Below are 20,668 nucleotides of genomic sequence, written 5' to 3'. Positions count from 1 at the left end.
TTGTCAGTCCTCTTGACTCTAGTTCTGGATAATCTGGCCATGGCTGCTGTTTCCAAGAGGAATACTCCTGGGAACAGTAGCCCTAGGTAACATGTACCTCCCCAGTTTCTGGGCAACCAAGGGTATGCTTTCTCTCCACATACAAAATAAACTGGATCACCTATGTATACTGGTTCTATTTCCCATTTTAGTACCACTGTATTCATACAACCAGTATATGTTCCGACTGAAAAAGAGCCTTTCTTTTTTAGACAAAAAGGGACAGTTCTTGGGCTATAATTCACAGTGTAAGATGGGGGAATTGCATCTTTCTCCCCTTCTGTTCTTACACGAAACATCATTACAGATGTTTTTTCTGGCGGGGACAATCTATCTCGTCTATTTTGTCGTGTTATCTTCCGTGTACTTTTCCTCGTGGGCTCAGGGGCTATTACTTGTGCTTTATGGAAAATGGAACAACCCACAGGCTTCATTATTATCTCCTCAAACTCATTCATGTTGGTTTTGTCTAATTGACCCGTATTACTCTCATTCCACTTCCCATAGAACATTGCACCTAAAGATGCACTACATGCAGAACTTAATGGTAATGGCTGCACATACCACCCTATTCCTTTTCCGGCATGCTGTGGTAAATGGGCACATACCCAACAATTTGTTGTCTTTAGGATTGCATGTGTCATGTTCATTATCAGAAGTAAGGTGTTATTTCCAAAACCTTCCGTGTGTTTTTCTTCCATTGGGGGTAGGGTATAAGTGATCAAATGAACCAGGCTTTCAGTAGTGGATATATTAATTATTGGTAAAAACATTTCTAATGGGTGTATTGTTTCTACCCACCATAATATTAGGGCTGTCGATATTGGTGCTACCACGCTCATAAAGCACATTATTATCATTAGTGTCAGCATACAATTTGTTTTACCATGCTTTTTTGTTAAACTTATAGTCTTTATAACTGACTCATTCTCAGCGGTTGTGGTGCAGGAGGAGGCTGGAACCGGTCCCGGCATGTTTCTCGTCGTCCTTCTTCTTCTTCCTTATCACAGTTCGTTGTGGATATCTCTCTTCGTCGAGCTTGCTCTGATGTCTATAAGTTCAGTGGAATTCTCACAGTTCAGTTTTGCCTGTCCTTTTTAGCCTGGATTCGATTATTCGTTTTTAGGCGAGATCACTTGTCCCTTCTTATACTGCTCAGAGGACCTTTGATCAGTTATCGCCTCAGTATCATGTGCGCCCAGCTTGTCCGCTCTGGTTCCGGACACATGTACTTTTTATGATCGCACCGAGGAGCCGCGAGTCTTGAATTGTCCGATTTGCACAATTCTTACGCTTCTCTCCTCTACACCCCTGGTTCCTTCTCCGTCCATGAGCTGAACCAGAGGTTGACATAAACACCAAAAAAAAAATGCGGATCACTTTGTCTTCTGAGGCCGCAGGTTGTATCGTCTTGCTCCTGGTATCATATGATCCGTGAACAGTGCCGGTGCACTTTCAGATTCAGGCTTGAAGTCAGCCTGTGGCGCTACTACAGGTGCTGGGATGCGCCGCGCCAATGATGCAGATCCGTTTTTTGGCGTGCTGGCAAGTGCTGGTGGGCGCCAAAGGGGTACACGATTTGGTTTTACTGGTATCTGCAAGGCTGATTTCACGTCGGTCAGCAGTGAGGTTGATTCTGCTTGGCAACGTTGGGGCACTCTTTGCCCTTCCCCCTTTTTGGCAATCGTCTCAGGCTTTGTTTCGAGTTTCACTTCTCGTTTCGGCAGATTAGGTGGCTGCTCACTGGCAACAGTTTCTTTTGTTTCTGGGACTCTTTCCGGTCAGCAGTGTCAGGCAAGACTTTCAGTGCAGTTGGAATCTTTTTGGCATGGGTGGCATGGATCCACGACTTCCTTCCATCCACCCGTATTGCCGTCTGCGTTGCTAAAAGTACTTGATGGGGCCCGCGCAACCTGGGTGCTAATGATGACTTTCTTTTAAAGTTTTTTGGCAGCACCCAGTCTCCTGGCTCCAGCGTGTGCCCCGGACCGGTATACCATACTGGTAATGCCTCCTGCACCTGCTGATGAATCAAACGCAATTTCTGCATTAAAAGGCCACAATAAGTACTAAGCACAGGATGTTCTATCTCACTGAGTCGTTTTGGCTGAGGTGCGCACCAAACATTTGCCGGCCTTCCCATTACGATTTCGTATGGGGAGAGCCCAGTTTTAGCCTGTAAAGACGTACGCATGCATAATAGTGCTATTGGTAATGCATCCACCCAACTCAACTTGCTTCTCGCACAAATCTTGCTAATCTTTGAGTTAAGAATCCCGTTGTGCCTCTCCACAAGACCGGCAGAACTCGGATGCCTTGAACTATGGAATCTCTCATCAATCAGGAGACCAGCACATATCCGTAATACCACTGCACCCACAAAATGCGGTCCATTATCAGACCATAGGACCCGGGGCAAGCCAAATCTGGAAAAATACTCCTTCAACATTACTTTTGCCATAGTCATTGCTGTGCAATCTTTTAAAGGATATGCCTCCACCCACTTACTGAATGCACAGATTACCACCAAGACGTATTTTAAGTTTTGGCACCTCTCCATCTCTATGAAATCAAAATGAACTACCTCAAACGGCATGGAGGGCGGCCCAAAACTGCCTGTTGGAGTCACTGTTCCCTTTCCTACATTGTGTTGTAAACACGTGATACAGTTCTGCACCAACCTCTCTGCATTCTTTTTTATGTTTACATTCTGCCATACTGTAGAAAGGTGCTGTATCATTTTCTTGGCACAGATGTGCCTAGGGCTGTGGGCCATTGTGACCATTGCAGTCACATACGAATTTGGCAACATCAAGTTTCTAGTTCCCTTGTCCACCCAACAACCCTCCAAATCCAACTCAGCAGATCCCTCTGCCCATCCCTGTATTTCATCGGCCGTAGCCTCGGCCTGCATTTCTTTGACAGTCGCAACTCCATCTTCTATCATACAGGGTACTTCCTCTGTCTGGACCGTCATCATCTTGGTATTCAAATCAGTGGCAGTTTGTTTCGCAATTCTGTCTGCAAACGCGTTTCCCTCTCCTATTTTGCATGTTACTTTTTTATGTGCCTCGCATTTCACTATTGCTAGGCGCTTTGGAAACGTGAGTGCAGACAGCAATCATACAATCAAAGGGCCATGTTGAATTCTGGCCCCACGCGATGTCAGAAACCCTCTCTCAGCCCAGAGTCGACCAAAGTTATGAACCACTCCAAATGCGTACTGACTATCAGTATATATATTCACATTCAAATTTTCAGAAATCTCGCAGGCTCTGGTTACTGCTATTATTTCCGCAGCTTGTGCTGAATTATAGGGGATTCTTTTACTTTCTACAACACTCTCTAGGGTAGTGATAGCGTATGCGGCAGTTGTCGTGCCATCTGGTAATTTAAAACATGAGCCGTCACAAAATAACTCTCCATCCGGCTCTTTCTGTGGAATATCACTTAAATCAACTCTTCCCTTGGTTTCTTCCTCACTGACCATTAAGCAATTGTGGGGGGGTGATTCATTCTTCCCAATTTCTTTTATGGTTAGTGGCATTAATTCTGCAGGATTCAAAGCGCTAGACCTCATAATTTGGATATGGGGCGCAAACAAGATAATCTCATATCTTGTCAATCTAGCAGAGGTGAGGTTGCGTCTGTGCCCTATTTAATAGAACGTCTATGGCATGGGGCACCATCAGAATTAAAGTGTGCCCCAATACCATCCCTTCCGTTTGTTTCACTGATGCAGCAGCCGCCGCAACAGATCGCAAACATCGTGGTAGTGCGCGTGCCACAGGGTCCAGCGCAGAAGAAAAATAGCCGCACAGCCTATTTCTTCCACCTTGTTCCTGTGTCAAAACCGCCAATGCACATCCTTCACTTTCACACACAAATAGTCTACAAATGTTCTCATAGTTCGGCGTACCCAAAACTGGAGCCGAGCATAATGCAGTTTTCAATCCATCAAATGCTCTCTGACATTCCTCATCCCACTGCAAAGGCATAACCACATCTTTTCTAGTCAAATTCACTAATGGTTTCACAATTAACGCAAAATTACCAATCCATTGTCGGCAATATCATGCCTATTATGGCTCTGACTCCTTTTTGTGTTTTTGGAATAGGCATACAAGAAATACTTTCTATGCGTTCTGGCGTTAGTCTTCTCCCTCCTTTCGAAAGTAGGTAGCCCAAATAAGCCACCTCCTTTCTATTATACTGACATTTCTTCAAACTAGCTTTATGGCCATGTGCCGCTAGGTGTGACAGTAGTAATACAGTGCTTTCTTTACAAATCTCCTCTGTGTCTGCAGCTAGCAATAAATCGTCTATGTATTGCAAAAGTACAGAACCCACGGGTAATTCCAGCATGTCTAGCTGTTCTTTTAATGCTCTACTGTAAATACTTGGACTTTCCGTATAACCTTGCGGAATCCTCGTAAATGTGAATGATCGTCCTCCTAATGTGAACGCGAACAAATATCTACTGTCCTTGTCCACTGGAATACTAAAGAATGCGTTTTTCAAATCTATTACACTAAAATATTCTGCTGAAACAGGTTATCATTGTCAATATTGTCTGGCACTAGAGGAAATTGCGGATCTACTACTTTATTCAATGCGCGTAGATCAATTATGAAACGGTATGGTACCTCATTACCTCCTTTTTTGTAAACCGGAAGAATCGGGCTGTTGCATGTGATTTCCTCTATTACCCCCTAATTTCACCAAATCGGTAACAATACTCTTCAATCCTTTCTCACCTTCAACTGAAATTTTGTATTGGGGTATTCGCTGTAGGGTAACACCTTCTTTCAAAATAATCTTTACTGGCTCTATCTTTAAACATCCCACATTGTTGTCATGCATTGCCCATATACAGGTTGGTACCTTACTTAGTTCCCCTGGTAACGCTTCGGACATGAATTCTGACACAAGGGCATCATGTGGCCATATCGTTAGAAACACTCCGTCTGCCGTGCAATGTATAACAGAACCTAGTTTTTTCAACAAATTTAATCCCAACAAATTTTCTCCACAATTTTCTGTTAGAAGGAAAGGACAATGTTCGGTAAATGGTCCTATGGTAACTGGGACTGGTTTGGACACTGGGTTTATGACTGGTGTACCTGCGAACCCTACGGAAATATTCTTTTGCCCTGACAGTGGTATATTCGGAACCAAGTGATGGTCTATTGAACACTTCTGTGCTCCTGTATCTACAAGAAAGCGGTGCTCCTCATTCCAGACTCTCATTTCTATGTAGGGTCCTCTCTGATTCACGGGAATAGACACTGGTTCCGACCTCTGTCCTGGGCTGTCCTATTGGGGAAATAACACATCGTCCGATGTTTAATCATTACTATTACTGTAATACGTGTTTGGCTGTGTATCGAAAACATTTCCACTCTTCCCTCTATTTCCCCCACTCTGATTTCCATATTGTTGATTTTGCTGTCCTTGACACTGGTTTGGGGCATTTTGGTTTTGGCCTTGATTTTGATTACCTCCGTTATTATGATGCTGCTGCATACTATTCCTATTTGGTCCATTCGCTCCTGGGTGTCCTCTATGCGGTCTCCTCTGACCAGACCCATTTCTATTCTGTAGATGCGGGCATTGCGCTTGCCAATGTCACACTGATTCGGCCCCACTGTTCCCCCATGCATATTCGAACTACTCCTTCCTTGTGCGTTCCCTCGCCCTCCATTATGTCCTACTACTTGCTGCATTAGTACCTGTGTTCTAATTAGACATTCCTTCAAGTCTGCCCCCACCTGTTTTAGCAACGATAATTAGTTCACCATCTCCTTCTGCCCCGGCGATCGTAACTGCTGCCGTTTATTATGCGACCCCTTTTCCCCCTTCCCAGGTCTCCCGACTTCCCTACTCCTGTAAGCAGGTGTAGTAAACATTTCGGCATAGTCATTATCTAATTCATCTTTAAGCTCAAAAAGTCTATACACATGTTCTCTCACTTCTTCATCCCTCTCCCTACAGCATGCTAATGCATTCAAATCTAACAATCGCTGCAATGGTAATTTCCCAATTAGCTGTTTCCATTTCTCCACCAAATATTCACCCATGCATTCCAACACTACCTGTCTTTCGTTGCTTCTACGAAAGTCATATCGAAGCCAATGTTGCTGTCCCATCATTCCCGTCTATATACATCTCTGCCTGTTGCTGCAATTCCACCTTCCATTCTTTGCTGATTGCACTGCGGGTTACCCTCGTGCACTCCCGTTGGTCAGTCCCGCCTCTTGCCCCCGCGGTTTCAACTTCAACCCCGGGAGGAACGGACAGTACCGAGTCTGTGTCTAAGGCGGGAGGTGCGGATGGGACAATGGGAAGAGCGAGTGTCTGTTGTGGGCCTGGTTGGCTAGTAGGAAGTGTTACGTGCGCGGTCTGTGTCTGTGGGAGGGCTTGAGCTACCAGAGGGGGAGCTTGGGCTACAGGCGGGGTCTGGGCAATAGCTACTGACATGTCTGGTCTTATTTCTGATCTTGGGCCTTGTTTTGTATGGGTCAATATAGTTTCTATCAATTCATCTGCCATTTGTAATTCTCGCTGTGGGTATATCTTTTCTATATTCAACTGGTCATGCCTGCCTGCCCTTCTTAGACTCTCAGTCCACTCCTCTTCTTTTTCTTCCGCTGCCTCACCTTTTGATTTATGCCTGCGCGCATGCTTTGCTCTGCTTTTGAATCGGAGCATTGCTTCCTTTCTCCAGTCTTTAATAGTTTCAAATGCTGCAGGACGCGCTTTCTTTCTTATCAACACCCTTTCCAAGTCATCTATCCTCGCCATCTCAAAACTACCATTAATCGGCCACTGATGGTCTTGTTGCTTTCTGGTTTGCCTATGCCAAGTCTCACAGAATATTATCGCACCCACTCCATACTTCACATACATCTCATACGCCGGCGTTCCCCCAGGTGGTACAATTTGGCCATTTTCCAAAGATTGTCTACCACAGCGGAAAAACCCAGCTAGGGTGGACAATACCCCAGGCATGTTTCAACCTTCCCCCTGGTTAATCAACCTTACCTAGGGCGTTTGATTTTGCAAAGTCAACTCTCAACCAATATCAGGATACTTTGAATCGGGGAATGACTCACCTGATAAATCAAGTCGTCTGTATACTGACGCACCAAAGGACGTCGTGTCTGCGTTTCTTGGCTTCCGCCTCGTTTCGGGACCCTCGCCTCCTTGTTCTCTAGCCAGGCACGTCGATCAGGGATCAGATGTGTGCAGATCTGCAAAGGAGTCTCTCATCACTTTTACAGGGCGCCCCGAACACCTCTTGATCCCGGCTTGATCGCCCCGTCCTCGCCGTTCTCTGCCTTTCTCAATTACAACGTTACGCGAAGGAACAAGTGGGGGAGGGTCCCTATTCAGGCTCCATCTTGAAAGGTGCCCCTAGGGGACCCTGACGTCTATGGAAACAAGGCGGGTCACCACACACGATAGAGACGTCAGACACGAGGTTGTATTCCCAAAGGTAGGGTTTTATTGCAAAGCAAAAGTCTCAGTTGGCCAACTCAGTCTCACGCCCTGCGACATGCATCTCTAGACCTCGAGGGACGCAAGAGAGCGAATTACGTACATCAGTTACATATATACAAAATGCATATCAAAAAATCAGCTATGACATGTTTAACACCCCCCCTTTATTGGGTTTCTTTGAACTTGGTGTGATGATGGACATCTCCGACCACTATGACACCTTCAAACATCTATTCTAGTAACAATTTGTAATTTGTGAGTGCAAAGGCATCTTTTGGTTATTGAATAGAACACAGCGCTTCTGTTCTTGGAAGCGAACTACGTACGGGGGGGAATTGCATTCCGGACCTTGCTATCTATCAGGTGCTATTCGCGTCCTGGGAGCCGACATTACTCTAGCGGGCTCAGCAAAGGGGGGCCGTTAGAACAGCATAATTCAAGCCTTTAGCGGTATTATTCTAACATTCTGCCATATAACGAGACTGGCTGGCAGCTGTGAAATGATTAAATGCCCTGCAGCTCTGCTTCAAGGCTACATTCGGGAGGGAGCCGGGCATTCTTCCTGGCGCTGCCTACGTTTGTGTTTCAGCGAACTCTTGTTATCCTCACGGCCCTGCGGCCTTGTCCTTTTCACATACAGACAACAATGTTCCACAGTCAAGCAGTGTAAGCAGAAAATATACTGCGAAGCAATAGGAACAGAAAGCAATGAGCAATGGTTAGAAAACAAAATGGCGATTCTTGTTACATCAAAATGGCCGTTCATTGGCAAACTCGAAAACCTATATTCTATTGTATCGTGCATGAGACGGTTGGTCCACGACCACCAAAATCCGTTTGCGGTCTCAAAGTAGAGGTATCCGTATTTCTAGACTGACACCTTGGGGTCTCGAGTTGTACAGCCCAACCTGGGGGTTCTCTCTCTTTGGTCCAGTTCAGTAGTACCGACGGTTACCCCGGCCTGGAGTCGTGTGATTTTACCCCCCTGCCTGGGTATTGTTGGACTTGCCCTCCGCTGTGCAGTTGTTTGGATTTCACCCTGTCTAGGGGGCCTTTTGGTTTTCACCCCACTCTGAGGTTGTTCGGGTTTCAACCCGTCTGTTGGTCATCTGGTTTTAACCCCTGCCTTGGGGTCATTTGGTTTTCTCCCCCACTCTGGGGTTGTTGGAATATTACCCCACCCGAGGGTTGTCTGCTTCTCACCCCACCTTGGGGCCATTTGGTTTTCACCCCATTCTGAGGTTGTCTGCGAACTCACTGCCCACCTCCCGATTTCGCTGTTAGGAACAATTCTCTTGAAAGGCTAATTTCCCAAACCTAGTGAGTCCCCCAGCAGCTTTGCTGGATTTTTGGGGTTTGTTTTTTTCTCCTGCTAAGAGTGAGACTCTTTTACTCCCACTCTTAGGCATGATTTGAGGTGTGTCTTTGACTTGTTATGTGCTTATGGGCTATGGGGTTTCTTTTTACTCCATATGGTATCATTGTCATGATGCCTACTCCCGGGAAGCCAGTTCAGGGCCAGCGTCCCCGAAAGCAGACATGTCCCCAGGGAGGGACCCAGCAACCCCTTATAGGGGCTCTTTGGTCATTGTCCTGGCGCCTTTGGCGCCAGGCTCATAGAAGGCATCAGTCCTGGCACCATAGGCGCCAGGTTCATTATGGGAGTGCTTGGATGGACTTACCTGATGCAGACCATGCTGCCGGATCCAGACCTCCTTGAGGTCTGAAAGGGACTATTTTACCTATGGGACTATTTTACCACTCGGGCGTGGCTGAGGAAGAATACTTACCTGGAACTACTTGAGGGCTATTTAAACCACGCCCAGACAGCAGCTCACGCTTCGCCTTGTTCTGCATCTAGCAGCTGGACGCTCACCGTGTCTGCTCCTGCATCCTGGCTCCAGACACGCCCGCCTGCAACCTGGAACACCTGAAAAGGAAGGAAAGGAGAGAAAGGTGAATAATTGAACTTTACCTACCTCCATCCTGAGTCCGGAACCATCACTCCGACGATCCTGAGAAAAGACATTATTTTTAGAAGCGCATCACATCGCTCGTTGCAGCGCCGCGTTCCACTCACCTTCACGAGGCGCCCTCGGGCTCTTCAGCCACCATTGGCACCATCCGTCGCCTTTCAGCGCCTAAGGAGAAAAAGAGACAAAACAAAGGTGAGCGAAGGAACAGATTGAGGAAGGCCTGATTCTTCCACCTTAAGACTTACCTGATTTTTGTCGGGACAATCTTTCCAAACCTCGGGTCGGCGCCGCTTCTTTGGCACTGCCGTACTCCGGCCCCTAAGGGGAAAAAGAGACAAAAAAAAGGTGAGCGAAGGAACAGATCGAGGAAGGCCTGATTCTTCCACCTTAAGACTTACCTGATTATTGTTGGGACAATCTTTCCTCACCTCGTGTCGGCGCTGCTTCTTTGGCACTTCCGTACCCCAGCCCCTAAGGGGAAAAAGACACACGCATTAGTGGGTGAAAGCAAGATCACTAAGGGAACCATCCATCAAAAAGACTCACCAGAGTTACCTTCGGCGAATCCATTCCTCTACGCGGATGCTTCATCTTACATCTGAAATAGAGAAAAGGACAACTGACAATTAAGGCTTGAACTTTTTCAACTGAATACTTACGGCCTCATATCGGAAAAGTCAAGCGGAGTTGAATACTCACCAAATCCGAGATCCAGTGAAGTAACTGGAAATCAACGCGCCCCTGCATCGGAAGCAGGATGGAGAGCTCGTCCTTTCAGACTCTAAGGTGAGACTCTACGGGGAATCGCGGAGGGGGTTTGAGGAGCGTGAGAGGGGGAAGGGGGGGAATCCGACACATTATCCAGCAGACAGTTAATCCCCTTTTCCATCTACAGAAGGATTCTTCTACGGGCCAGACAGGCGAGGTTTGGGGGTCCGGTCCAGTCCGTCTTCCGAGTCCTGCGCATCACCTTAGAAGAGGTCATAGCAGTCCAGAACAGATCGGCGCCTCCGTGGGAATCAGGTGAGCGTTACAATCATCTGTCTTTCTGTATGTGTGGTACACAGCACCCTCAGTGCAGTACCACAGGGGTGTCACAGTGACCTCCAAACATAGACTCCATACCCTGGGATTGACTACTGTCTCCCAGGGCATGTAAAGTCACCATTGGCTTTACTAGTCCAAAATTGTGAACAGAACCAGTACAAACCATCATATTATGGAAGTACTGGTACGGGGTAATTCGAATGCCTCTGGGTCTGTTTTCGAGGGGGCACTGTCCCGTCCCCCCTCGTCAAGTTTCTGGCTGGTGGCAGTGGTTACCACGCAAAATATTCCACTGGAATATTCTCTATGGGATTTTCCCATTCATTTTAAATGCACCACTTTTTGGTGCAATGTTAAAGATACCGCTGGTTTATTTATTTAATATTAAATCACCGGTTGGGTCTTTTTGCCAGAACTCGATTCTAAAATGGCGTTTGTGTCCGTCTCTGTAACTTTGACCAAGGTTGAGCCCTTTGTTCCACTATTTTGGCGGGCTTCTCCACAGAAGCCCTCCAAGTGGTGCCACTCTGTCTAGGTTCCACAAGAAGGGTGGAGGGGGGAATTGGCACCGTGGACTGCATTGCCTTAGCAACCCAAGTCACACTCTACTCTGATTGGCCCAGTGGTGAGCCACTCGGCTCAACACTTAGCATGTGTGATTGACAGCTAGGCTGATGAATGGGGGGTTTTCTGCATAAAAGCAGGGCCTTTGGGACTGGAACTTCAGAAGTCGCCACAGGACCTAAGAATCCGACAAGGAAGAAGCTGAGCCACCTGCAACCTGACGACACCACCGGTGAAGCCCTGCTGCAACGAACTCACCACTTTTCCAACGACAGGGAAGATCTTCTGCTGGAGAGTCTTCTCCCCTTTAAGCTGGTGGGACCAACCAGTTCGCCCTCTTTCGCTCCCAGAAGCATTACTTTGTCGAATCGCCCGTGCCAAGCACCCCGGCGGCAGGATAGCCAAGCTCACCACTTTTGACCGCGAATAAAAGGACTGCACCTTTTAAATGGGGAACTCTGCGGCTGGTTTCATCCCTGGGCAGTGCAACGACTCCAGGCTTCCTCCACGACGAGATCCTCTCTTCCTCTGGCTGGAACAACGAACTGCAACCACTACCAGGAACAACTGCCCCCGCTGGAGATTCCTTCCCATTTAAGGTACTGTGTCCTGACTGGCCTCCCTTTCTACAGAGTGCTCAAGGTGTCCCCTAAATCCTTGACTTCTATACTGGGTTGGCCCCAGACCTGCTAAACTTTGTTTCTGGAACTATTCCAACTCCTTTTTTGACACTCTGCAAAGACTTTTAGTGCACTTTAAACCGTGTGATCCTGGGCACATTTTCGCTTGCTCCACTTAAAGTGGGCCTGGCCTATGAACTCTGGCTCTACAGTATAACCTGCCTTTCTTCCCTTTGCTATGCCTCTTAAAAAGTGTTGGTAAATGTTTTGTTTTATGCTCTGCCTTTTCTTCCCCTTTTTAAACTATTGTAGTGCCATCTAGGTTAAGCGCTCACTCCTGTCTTAACATATAGTGTGCTTTAACCCTGACTTGTCTGATGGTTATTAAGGGAGGTGTGTATACTTTACCTGATTGTGTTTTAACTTGCTTTTACTTATGAGTGCTGGTATATTACTTCAAGTGTGTTTTTAAATAAATAACTATATACTTTTTATACAAAGCTCTGGTCAGTGTTTGTTTGCTCTACTGTGTTTTGGCCCTATTGTGTATACTCTGCATACTGCCCTACTCTTCTTGAGAGAAGTCTGACTGCTCAGCCACAGCTACCAGGTAAATCTGGGTGGTGCGGACTGCTACCAATTGGGTTTACTGCTGCTCCTGTAGTCTTAATCTTTTTGCAGTGTTCCCCAAGGGAACTGCACAGGATTCTGCCTAACATTCCCTGAGCATCCGCATTTTTCTCCTTGGCAGCGTGCTCCTTGGGTCAGGGGTTATCCGATGGTGGTATGGTCTTTGTTATATGGCAGTTATCGATGGTGGCATGGTCTTTGTTATATGGAATGCCTTCATTGCTGCTGGAGCGGATGCTCCCTTCTCACCAGCTCCTGGCGAGATGTCGATGACGGCTCTGTGTCCAGCCGCAATGGGCTTGTCCATCTGGCTCTGCTCTTATGTGTCCCGGTTGCTTCACCGCGCATTCTACGGTTTGCTCGGTGGGCCAAGACACCACACTGGGTGTGTGTCCGTCTATGCAGGTAACCCCTCCCAGGAGACGTCCTCTCCTGTGTGTCTCTGGGGGTCTTTCTCTTTGATTCTGCGCATGCGGATACAATCTCCCCTCCTGGGCAGAGGTGAGGCGTGCTTATATCTGGTTTTCTGGGCCAGTTGAAAGATGGTATCCGAGAAGGGTCAGAAATCATACCAGCTGTTGATACCTGAAGTGGAACCTCATTAGACATCAATTCTCACATAAACGTCAACCTTATTGTTTCATCGGGACAGGAGAGTAACACATCCCTACCTAGGGATTTACTGTCCTTTCAAAGGGGGAGAGGGGTCACCCCCAGTGGGTTTTCACTTTCCCTGTCCCCTAAGCCGTGTCAAGCTTAGCAGGCTGACCTCCCTAGTCCCAAAGGGAGTAGCTTCCCCTTGGGGAGAGGGAATTAATTCCCTGGATTTGTCAAATAGGCCATCCTTTTTAAAAAAGAAATTTAGACACCTCCTTTTTGTTTCAGCACCTCCACCATGCCAACCAGGCCATCCTCCGTTTATTCTATGTCCTTTCCCTGACATGTTCAAACTTTGCAAAAGTAAGAATAAAAACTACTACTACTTGGCTTGCCACGTTTGTGAGTGGCCTGTTCCTCAAGCCCCATGACAAGAGCCAGTAATTAAACAGGCTCAGAATAGCACAAGAAAAAGGGGAGGAGGATGGGCGATTTAGCAATAAAAAGCCAGACAAAACGTCAGCATGGGAGTTCGAGTATGGGAATAAAAAGGAGAGGACGCTGGAGTTGCTGAACTCTCCTGAGAGCCTGAAAATAAGTTGGACAGTACTGATAAGACTGCTGAAACTGACTCTTGCAATAGGGTTTGTGAACAGGTGTAAGGTCCCCTGGAGATTGCACAGTCACCCTTAAAAGAACTTGCAAAAAGGCTAAAGACGCCATTGAGTCTGCTGCAGTCTTGCATCTACCCTGCATACTAAGAAGGCTGAAGAAACCACTCGGACTGCTGGAGACTCACAGAGAAGCAGCATAAGAGACTGATGAAGAAAGAGGGAAGAGGCAAGTGTTACAGTCTGTTAAAACATAGAACTATAAAAAGGGTTGGAGGGGAAGTGGCTAACTAGCCATGTGAGCGGCTGGGTGGCTCTGGAGCTCCTGATGATCCTGAAGAAGCCTTCACAAGTCCGCCCGACAAACCGAACGCACACGGCCCCCAAAAGGAGTGGCGACTGGGGGAATGCGTGTAGAACATAGAGCCCTGAACCACAACCAAAACCGGGAAGAAGCAGAAGAGATAAGTAATAAACGGCCCGCAGGATCTCTATCAGGGCAAAACCAAAATGGCCACCTGCAAAACAAAGGACCCGAATGGGGAAAAAAAGCAAATGCGAGGCGGAGGGCAGCAATATGCACACGAAACGGGACTTATAGTTTAAAAGTCACACACCCACCTGAAGAGATAGCTGGACAACAACTATGTCTGCGTGAGAGATGGAGGTGCGAGAGGACCCCTGCGACGCGTGGCACGAAGACGTGACCTGAACGTAGGACCTATGGAACATTGTGACCCCTGGTACAGTGCACCATGAACCCATAAACACTGTGGCTGCAAAGCGGGACACGGGGCAACCGGCATCCGACGGGACATGAGATCTCGGTCTCCGCAAAGCGGAGGAGTCAAGAGGAGAAAAGCAGAGCACAGCGAGCTCCAGAGAGGCCGGAATAGAAGCAAGGAGTAAGACCGGTGAGAGGCCACATGAATGTCCCATGCATGTGAGGAAGCAGGACAGCCGATTAACAATACGGAGGGTTCGGACGTCCCACAGCCCCATTGCACACGGAAACTGCACATCGATCCCAAGCCAAGGTGAGGAGGGGCCGCTGACGAACTGAGTCACGCAGCGCCAGAGGAAGCCCACCATGCGGCAGAGCATGGCTGCTCCCACGGAGCTAGGAACATAGACGCGTATGCTTGCAAGGTCCACAGCACCCAAAGTATAGTAACAAAGCTCCCGTGGATCTGGGGGTTGCTGTCACAAGCCAGCAGAAAGTAAAGCCCCACATGAGGTGAAGTCCCGGATTGGCAGGGCAGCCAAACTGTGCAAACACAGAGACGGTCACGCAAGTAAACGGGGCCTGTGCCTGGGACACATTTAAGGCCCCCCTCGCCATCATATGGCTAGGGCACTAGATGAGAAAAGTGCCACAATAAACATAACAGAGCCCCCCCCCCCAAAATAAGAAAATGGAACAAACAACAATGACTAGAAGGGCAGGGGACCGCATCTAGCCAGGCAAAGAGGGCAACCACCGACGCCTGTAAGGAGGGGCACCCCCCCAGAAGGGCAGAAAACACCTGAACAGAACCCAAGTCCAGGGAAGTAGCCACAAGATAAGAAGCTGGACATGGTGGGATAAATAAGGAGCCCCGAGGCGAACGTGGAGCAGCAAGATAATGAACCCCACCGAAACACTGCTAATAGCAGGTGCATCCAAGCCCCAGCTAGTCAACCAAGCGCCTCCAAATACAGAACGAGGAGCAGAAACAGCTGGCACATACTAGCATAAAGGACCCCCAGACCCTAACTATCTCAGGCAGAAACACCTAAAGACGCGGCAATGGCATCCAAACTGCCTAAATCCAAAAGAAAGCAACCCTCCATGGAAGACTACACCAAAACACTGCAAACAGCGGAAGGAGCCAGGAGCAAACACAGAAACATGCAAACAGGCAAAACCTGGGCGCAGTGACCAGCAGATTTTGGAAGCGATATCAGACCTGAAGGCCTCATGGGAAACCAAACTGGAGGCAGCCATGGCAAACCTCAAAACATCGCTCAAATTCAAAATTGATGCACTACAAGTGGATGTGAATCTTCTGAAACAGGATGTGAGAACGATAGCTGAGCGCACGGCCGAGCTGGAACAGGAAGTCCAATCAAATACAACTGCCTGCGCAACTCACGCATCGGAGATTCATTTGTTGCGCCAGCAAGTGAACAACGTGGAAAACAGGGCTCAAGAGGCCGAAGGGCGGGCCCGAAGGAATAACATTCGTATCGTCGGGCTTCCTGAAGGCGAGGAAGGGGCAAACTCCACAGACTATGTGGAAATTATGCTGCTGCAAGAAATCGACGGAAGAGCACTGACCCAAGGATTCGCGGTGTAAAGAGCACACCGAGCACTAACTAGGAAGCCCGTGCCTGGAGAACCCATCCCCCCCAGACCGATTAGTGCCAAGATATTGAACTACCGGGACAGAGAGAAAATCCTGGAAAACTTCCGAAAAGGGGGAACGATACGAAGAGCATCTGCGTCTAGAACAGCATACCTGGACTACACACTTCAGGTGCAGAGACGGAGGCTAAACTACAAACAGTAAAAGAACAAGTTACTTACCAACTGGTAACGTTCTTTCGATTGGATGTTCCTCCAACGTATTCTTCATCGCCCTCCCAACCTACCCCTCTGTATATTTTTCCGGGTTATTGCCACTCCAAAGCTCTCGCAAGGCAAATACCTGTCTGCCGGCACAATCTACACAGTGAAAAATCGATAATGAAAGGGGAAAAACAGAACTGAGGCCAACAGGCGCCGCACGTGCTACTTATACACCCGATGACGTCACCCTCGACGGAGGCCTTCGAGGGACCATCGACTCGACGCACGGCGCCCTCTGCCGAATTTTTTTGCTGAAGCTGGATGGAATACATCCTCTAAGGTTACTAGTTGGTAAGTAACTTGTGGTTCGAGTGGATTGTGTCCTCCAACTTATTCCTCATCTTAGATACACTCCCAAAGCAGTAAGGACAATTTCTCTGGAGGAGAGACTAGATTTTTTCGATACTCTTAGATGGCTGAATATAGTACTGCTTTACCAAAATTCAGCTCCTTAGACTGGGAAGCATCCAGGCTATAGAATTTTGAAAAAGTATGCAGCGAAGACCAAGTTGCTGCTTCACAAATGGACCTTATGTGAACTCCTCTTTGTAGGGCTGTCGACGAGGCAATGCCTCTGGTGGAATGAGCCCTTAGACCTTCTGGTGGGTCTTTTTGTGCTAATCTGTAGCATTCTGAAATACACAGCACAATCCAGCGTGATATTATTTCCTTTGTCACTGACTGACCCAATCTCTTCCCTGTGTAGCCAATAAACAGTTGATTGTCCACTCTAAGCCTAGAAAGCCTAGAGATGTAAAAGCTTAAAGCTCTTTTTGGATCCAACCTGTGTAATCTTTCCTCCTCCCTACTAGGATGGTGTGGAGGATAGAATGCGGGTAAAACAATTTTTTGACTTAAATGAAACTCAGATACCACTTTTGGTAAAAATGAGGGTTTAACCTTCAACACAACTCTGTCCTTGTGGAACACAGTATAGGGTGGCCCAGAAGACAGTGCCTGCAATTCGCTCACTCTTCTTGCAGATGTTAACGCAACTAGGAAAGCAGTTTTCCATGTTAGTAATCTTAATGGGCAAGTGTGCATAGGCTCGAAAGGAGCACACATTAAGAATCTTAAGATTAGATTGAGATCCCAAATTGGAACTTGAAACAGATGAGGAGGAAACACATTTGTGAGTCCTTTTAAGAATTGTATTATCAAAAGCAATTTTGAAATAGGAGCATTCTTCCGACGAGCGCTTGAAGATGGAAAGCGCCGCAAGATAACCTTTAATGGTTCCCACATTTAGACCTTTGTGTGCTAGGGACAGGAGGAAGGACAATACTTCCGGAATAGGACATAAAAAAGGGTCAACATCTAGTTGCAAAACTTTTTCCAACGGCAACGGTATAGAGACTTTGTTGCTGGTCTTCTTGCCGAAAGCAATACCTCAATTACGTCATCTGGAAGTTTCCAATCCTTATATCTCAGCCTTTCAGATAACAAGCGTGAAGGTTGAGCGTTTTGACCTCTGGATGGAGAACCTGACCCTCCATTTGAGAGAGAAGGTTCTCTCTCTGAGGAAGACGTACTGGTGGAGAGATGGACATGTCTAGAAGATCCGGGTACCATGTTCTCCTGGCCCAATCTGGGCCAATTAGGATCATGTGGCTCCCGAAGCGTCTCAATTTCCTGATGACCTGAGGAATGGCAGGAATCGGAGGGAAGGCGTATAATAGTGGGAAATTCCACACCACTACGAACGCGTCCCCCAGGGCTCCTCTCGGGGGAAATTCCCTTGAGCAATACCTTTCGCACTTCCGGTTGCTTCAGGTCCCAAATAGGTATACTTGAGGGGTTCCCCAAAGGGCGAAGATCTCTTGAATGACTTCCTGAGCCAGTTCCCACTCGAGGGACACCGTGCTCTGCCTGCTCAGATCATCTGCCATCATATTCTCCTCCAGGTGAACTGCTGTTAAAGAGATTCCTTCTTGAATTGCCCAATACCAGAGCTGCATTGCCTCTCTGCACAGAGGTAGTGACCCTACACCTCCTCTTTTGTTTAGATAATGCATAGCCACTGTGTTGTCCGACATTATCAGGACATTCTTTCCTCTGATAGACGGCAGGAAAGCTTTTAGCGCTAGTCTGATTGCTCTCAGCTCCAGAAGGTTGATGTGTAGTTTGGACTCCGATGGAGACCAACGACTGCTGATTGTCAGATCGTTGGCATGAGCTCCCCACCCTTTGAGTGAGCAGTCAATCACTACTGTGATCTCCGGCCATGGTTGTCAAAAAAGTTCTCCTTTCAGGATATTCTCTGAACAAGTCCAGCATAGAAGATCCTGACAAACTTTGTTCGGAATCTGGAAAAGATCCGTCATTCGACCTGAGAACTGGGACCATTGAGTCTTTAGAGCCCATTGAAGGGATCTCTTTCTCAGACGTGCCTCTGGCACCAGAAAAATGCAGGATGCCATGAGGCTGAGTGATCTTAAGAAGTCGTAGGCCTGAAGATTTTGGGAATTTTGGAAACCATCTGAAAAATGTCTTCGATTTGGGAGGCGAGCTCTTTCACAGGGATGTGTCTAATACGGCTTCTATATATTGGAGCCGTTGAGAAGGTGTCATTTGTGACTTCTTGAAATTGAGGGAGAAGCCCAGTCTGTGGAGGAAGTGGCAGGTGACTTTCAGGTGATCTAGTGCTTGTTCGGCAGAACGTGCTCTGATCAGCCAATCGTTCAGGTAGGGGTACACGTGAATCCCCCTCTCCTGAGGTGCGCTGCCACCACTACCATCAGTTTGGTGAAGACCCTCTGGGCGGAGGTCAATCCGGATGGCAGGACTCAAAACTGATAGTGTGAGTCGCCAACTACAAACCTCAGGTATTTCCTGTGCTTGAGATAAATCAGCACATGAAAATAAGCATCCTGGAGGTCCAATGACACCAACCAATCCTGAAGGTGAAGGGCCTGAAGGATCTGAAAAAGGGTGACCATCTTGAATTTGTCCTTCCTGAGGAACTAGCTCAAGTTTCTTAAGTCCAAGATGGGTCTCAGTCCTCCGTCCTTTTTGGGGATCAAAAAATACGGGGAGTACCATTCCTTGTTTCTCTCCGCTGCCGGTACCGGTTCTATAGCAACTTTTTCCAGCAGGGTTAAAACTTCCTGCTGTAGGAGCGGGTCTGAAAACTTCAAAGCGTGTCTCCCTGGTGGATTGCTTTGAGGTTGTGTTAGAAAAGGAAGGCAGTAACCTTGGGCTATTATTTCTAGAGCCCAAACATCTGAAGTAATGGCTCGCCATTCTTGCAGATGCTGTGACAGCCTGCCTCCTAGAGGTGTCTTGTGATGTAAGTCCTCAAAGCGGTTTTGTGGCGGTTGCTGCAGCCACTGATGGCAAAGAGGCTGTAGCTGGAGCTGGCTTTGCACGTTTTGCTTGTCCACCGCGAGTGGCCTTTCTTTGGCCCCTTTGACTGGCCATTCCTCTCGCCCTTCCATATGAGGAGTAGTAACGATAGGATCGTCCCCTCCAAGATTGACTTGTCGCACGAAAAGGCTGAGGTTGCCTGATGGCAGCTCCCAAAGACTTGGCAGCTGCGTTTGAGGTCTACAACCCCTCAAGGCTCTTGTCAGCCTTGCTGCCAAAAAGGTGAGACCCATCAAAGGACATGTTTAGAAGACGGTTCTGCACATCTGGTGCGAAACCCGACTTCCGTAACCATGCAAATCTGCGCATTACCGTGCTAGTGCCCATGGACTTGCTCACACTATCAAACAGTGTCCAAACCAGATTCAAGGGATTCCTGCATAGCCTCCTTTCCATCTCCAACGATGGCTAGGAATCCTTCCCTTTCTTCCCCTTCTGGTATGTGCTCTGCCGCCATCGCAATGCACTCTCACAGAGTGTACGAAAACTTTGCCAAGGCACGTGGAGTTGGCTGATTTTAATGCCATACTCCCAGCTGAAAATACCTTCCGTTCCCAGCCATCCACACGCTTATCGTCCCTGTCTGGAGGGATAGAAGGGTACGCTAGTTTGTTAGAGGCTGTGGCTGCCTGTATGACCAAACTCTCGGGAGTGGGATATTTGGACAGATAGCCGGGGTCGCTACTGGCAGGGCGGTATTTTGAAGCAAGGGATTTATTCACTGGAGGAATAGAATCCGGAGTCTCCCAATTTTTGGTCACCCTATTTTGCAAGGCTACGTGAAACGGTAGAATTGGGTCTTCAGTAGGACCATGGTCTAATATGTCTGTAAGATCATCTTGGACAAATTGGGCTGGAGGTCTGGCCCATTCTAAATAATCTACTACTTTAGTCATTAATTGGCAGTATGATGGACTAGCATGTTCACCTGGCTCTGGTCTACCAAAATCATTTTCAGGAGACGTATCAATAACACTTGCATTGTGCAGTGATTCAACCAGATCCCTCATCCTGCTTTCTTCTGAAATCAGGCATTCTGGGACATTTGGAGTGCCATATTCTAGCCCAGAAGGTACATTCTCCTCATCAGATTTCTCCTGTTCC

The 20,668-nt window shown here is 47.6% G+C and overlaps 1 protein-coding gene across 3 annotated transcripts in view; it reads right to left on the bottom strand.

Annotated features, from left to right (window-relative positions):
• Positions 1 to 20,668, bottom strand: part of PUS10 (pseudouridine synthase 10) — a 1,772,971-nt gene that overhangs the window by 1,407,128 nt on the left and 345,175 nt on the right. The window lies entirely within an intron of this gene.

This window comes from Ambystoma mexicanum, chromosome 4q, assembly GCF_040938575.1.
Source record: "Ambystoma mexicanum isolate Mex_15411 chromosome 4q, UKY_AmexF1_1, whole genome shotgun sequence".
In the NCBI taxonomy this organism is placed as follows: Eukaryota; Metazoa; Chordata; class Amphibia; order Caudata; family Ambystomatidae; genus Ambystoma; species Ambystoma mexicanum.
Note: the sequence above shows the minus strand (reverse complement) of the source record. Positions and strands in the feature narration are given on the sequence as shown.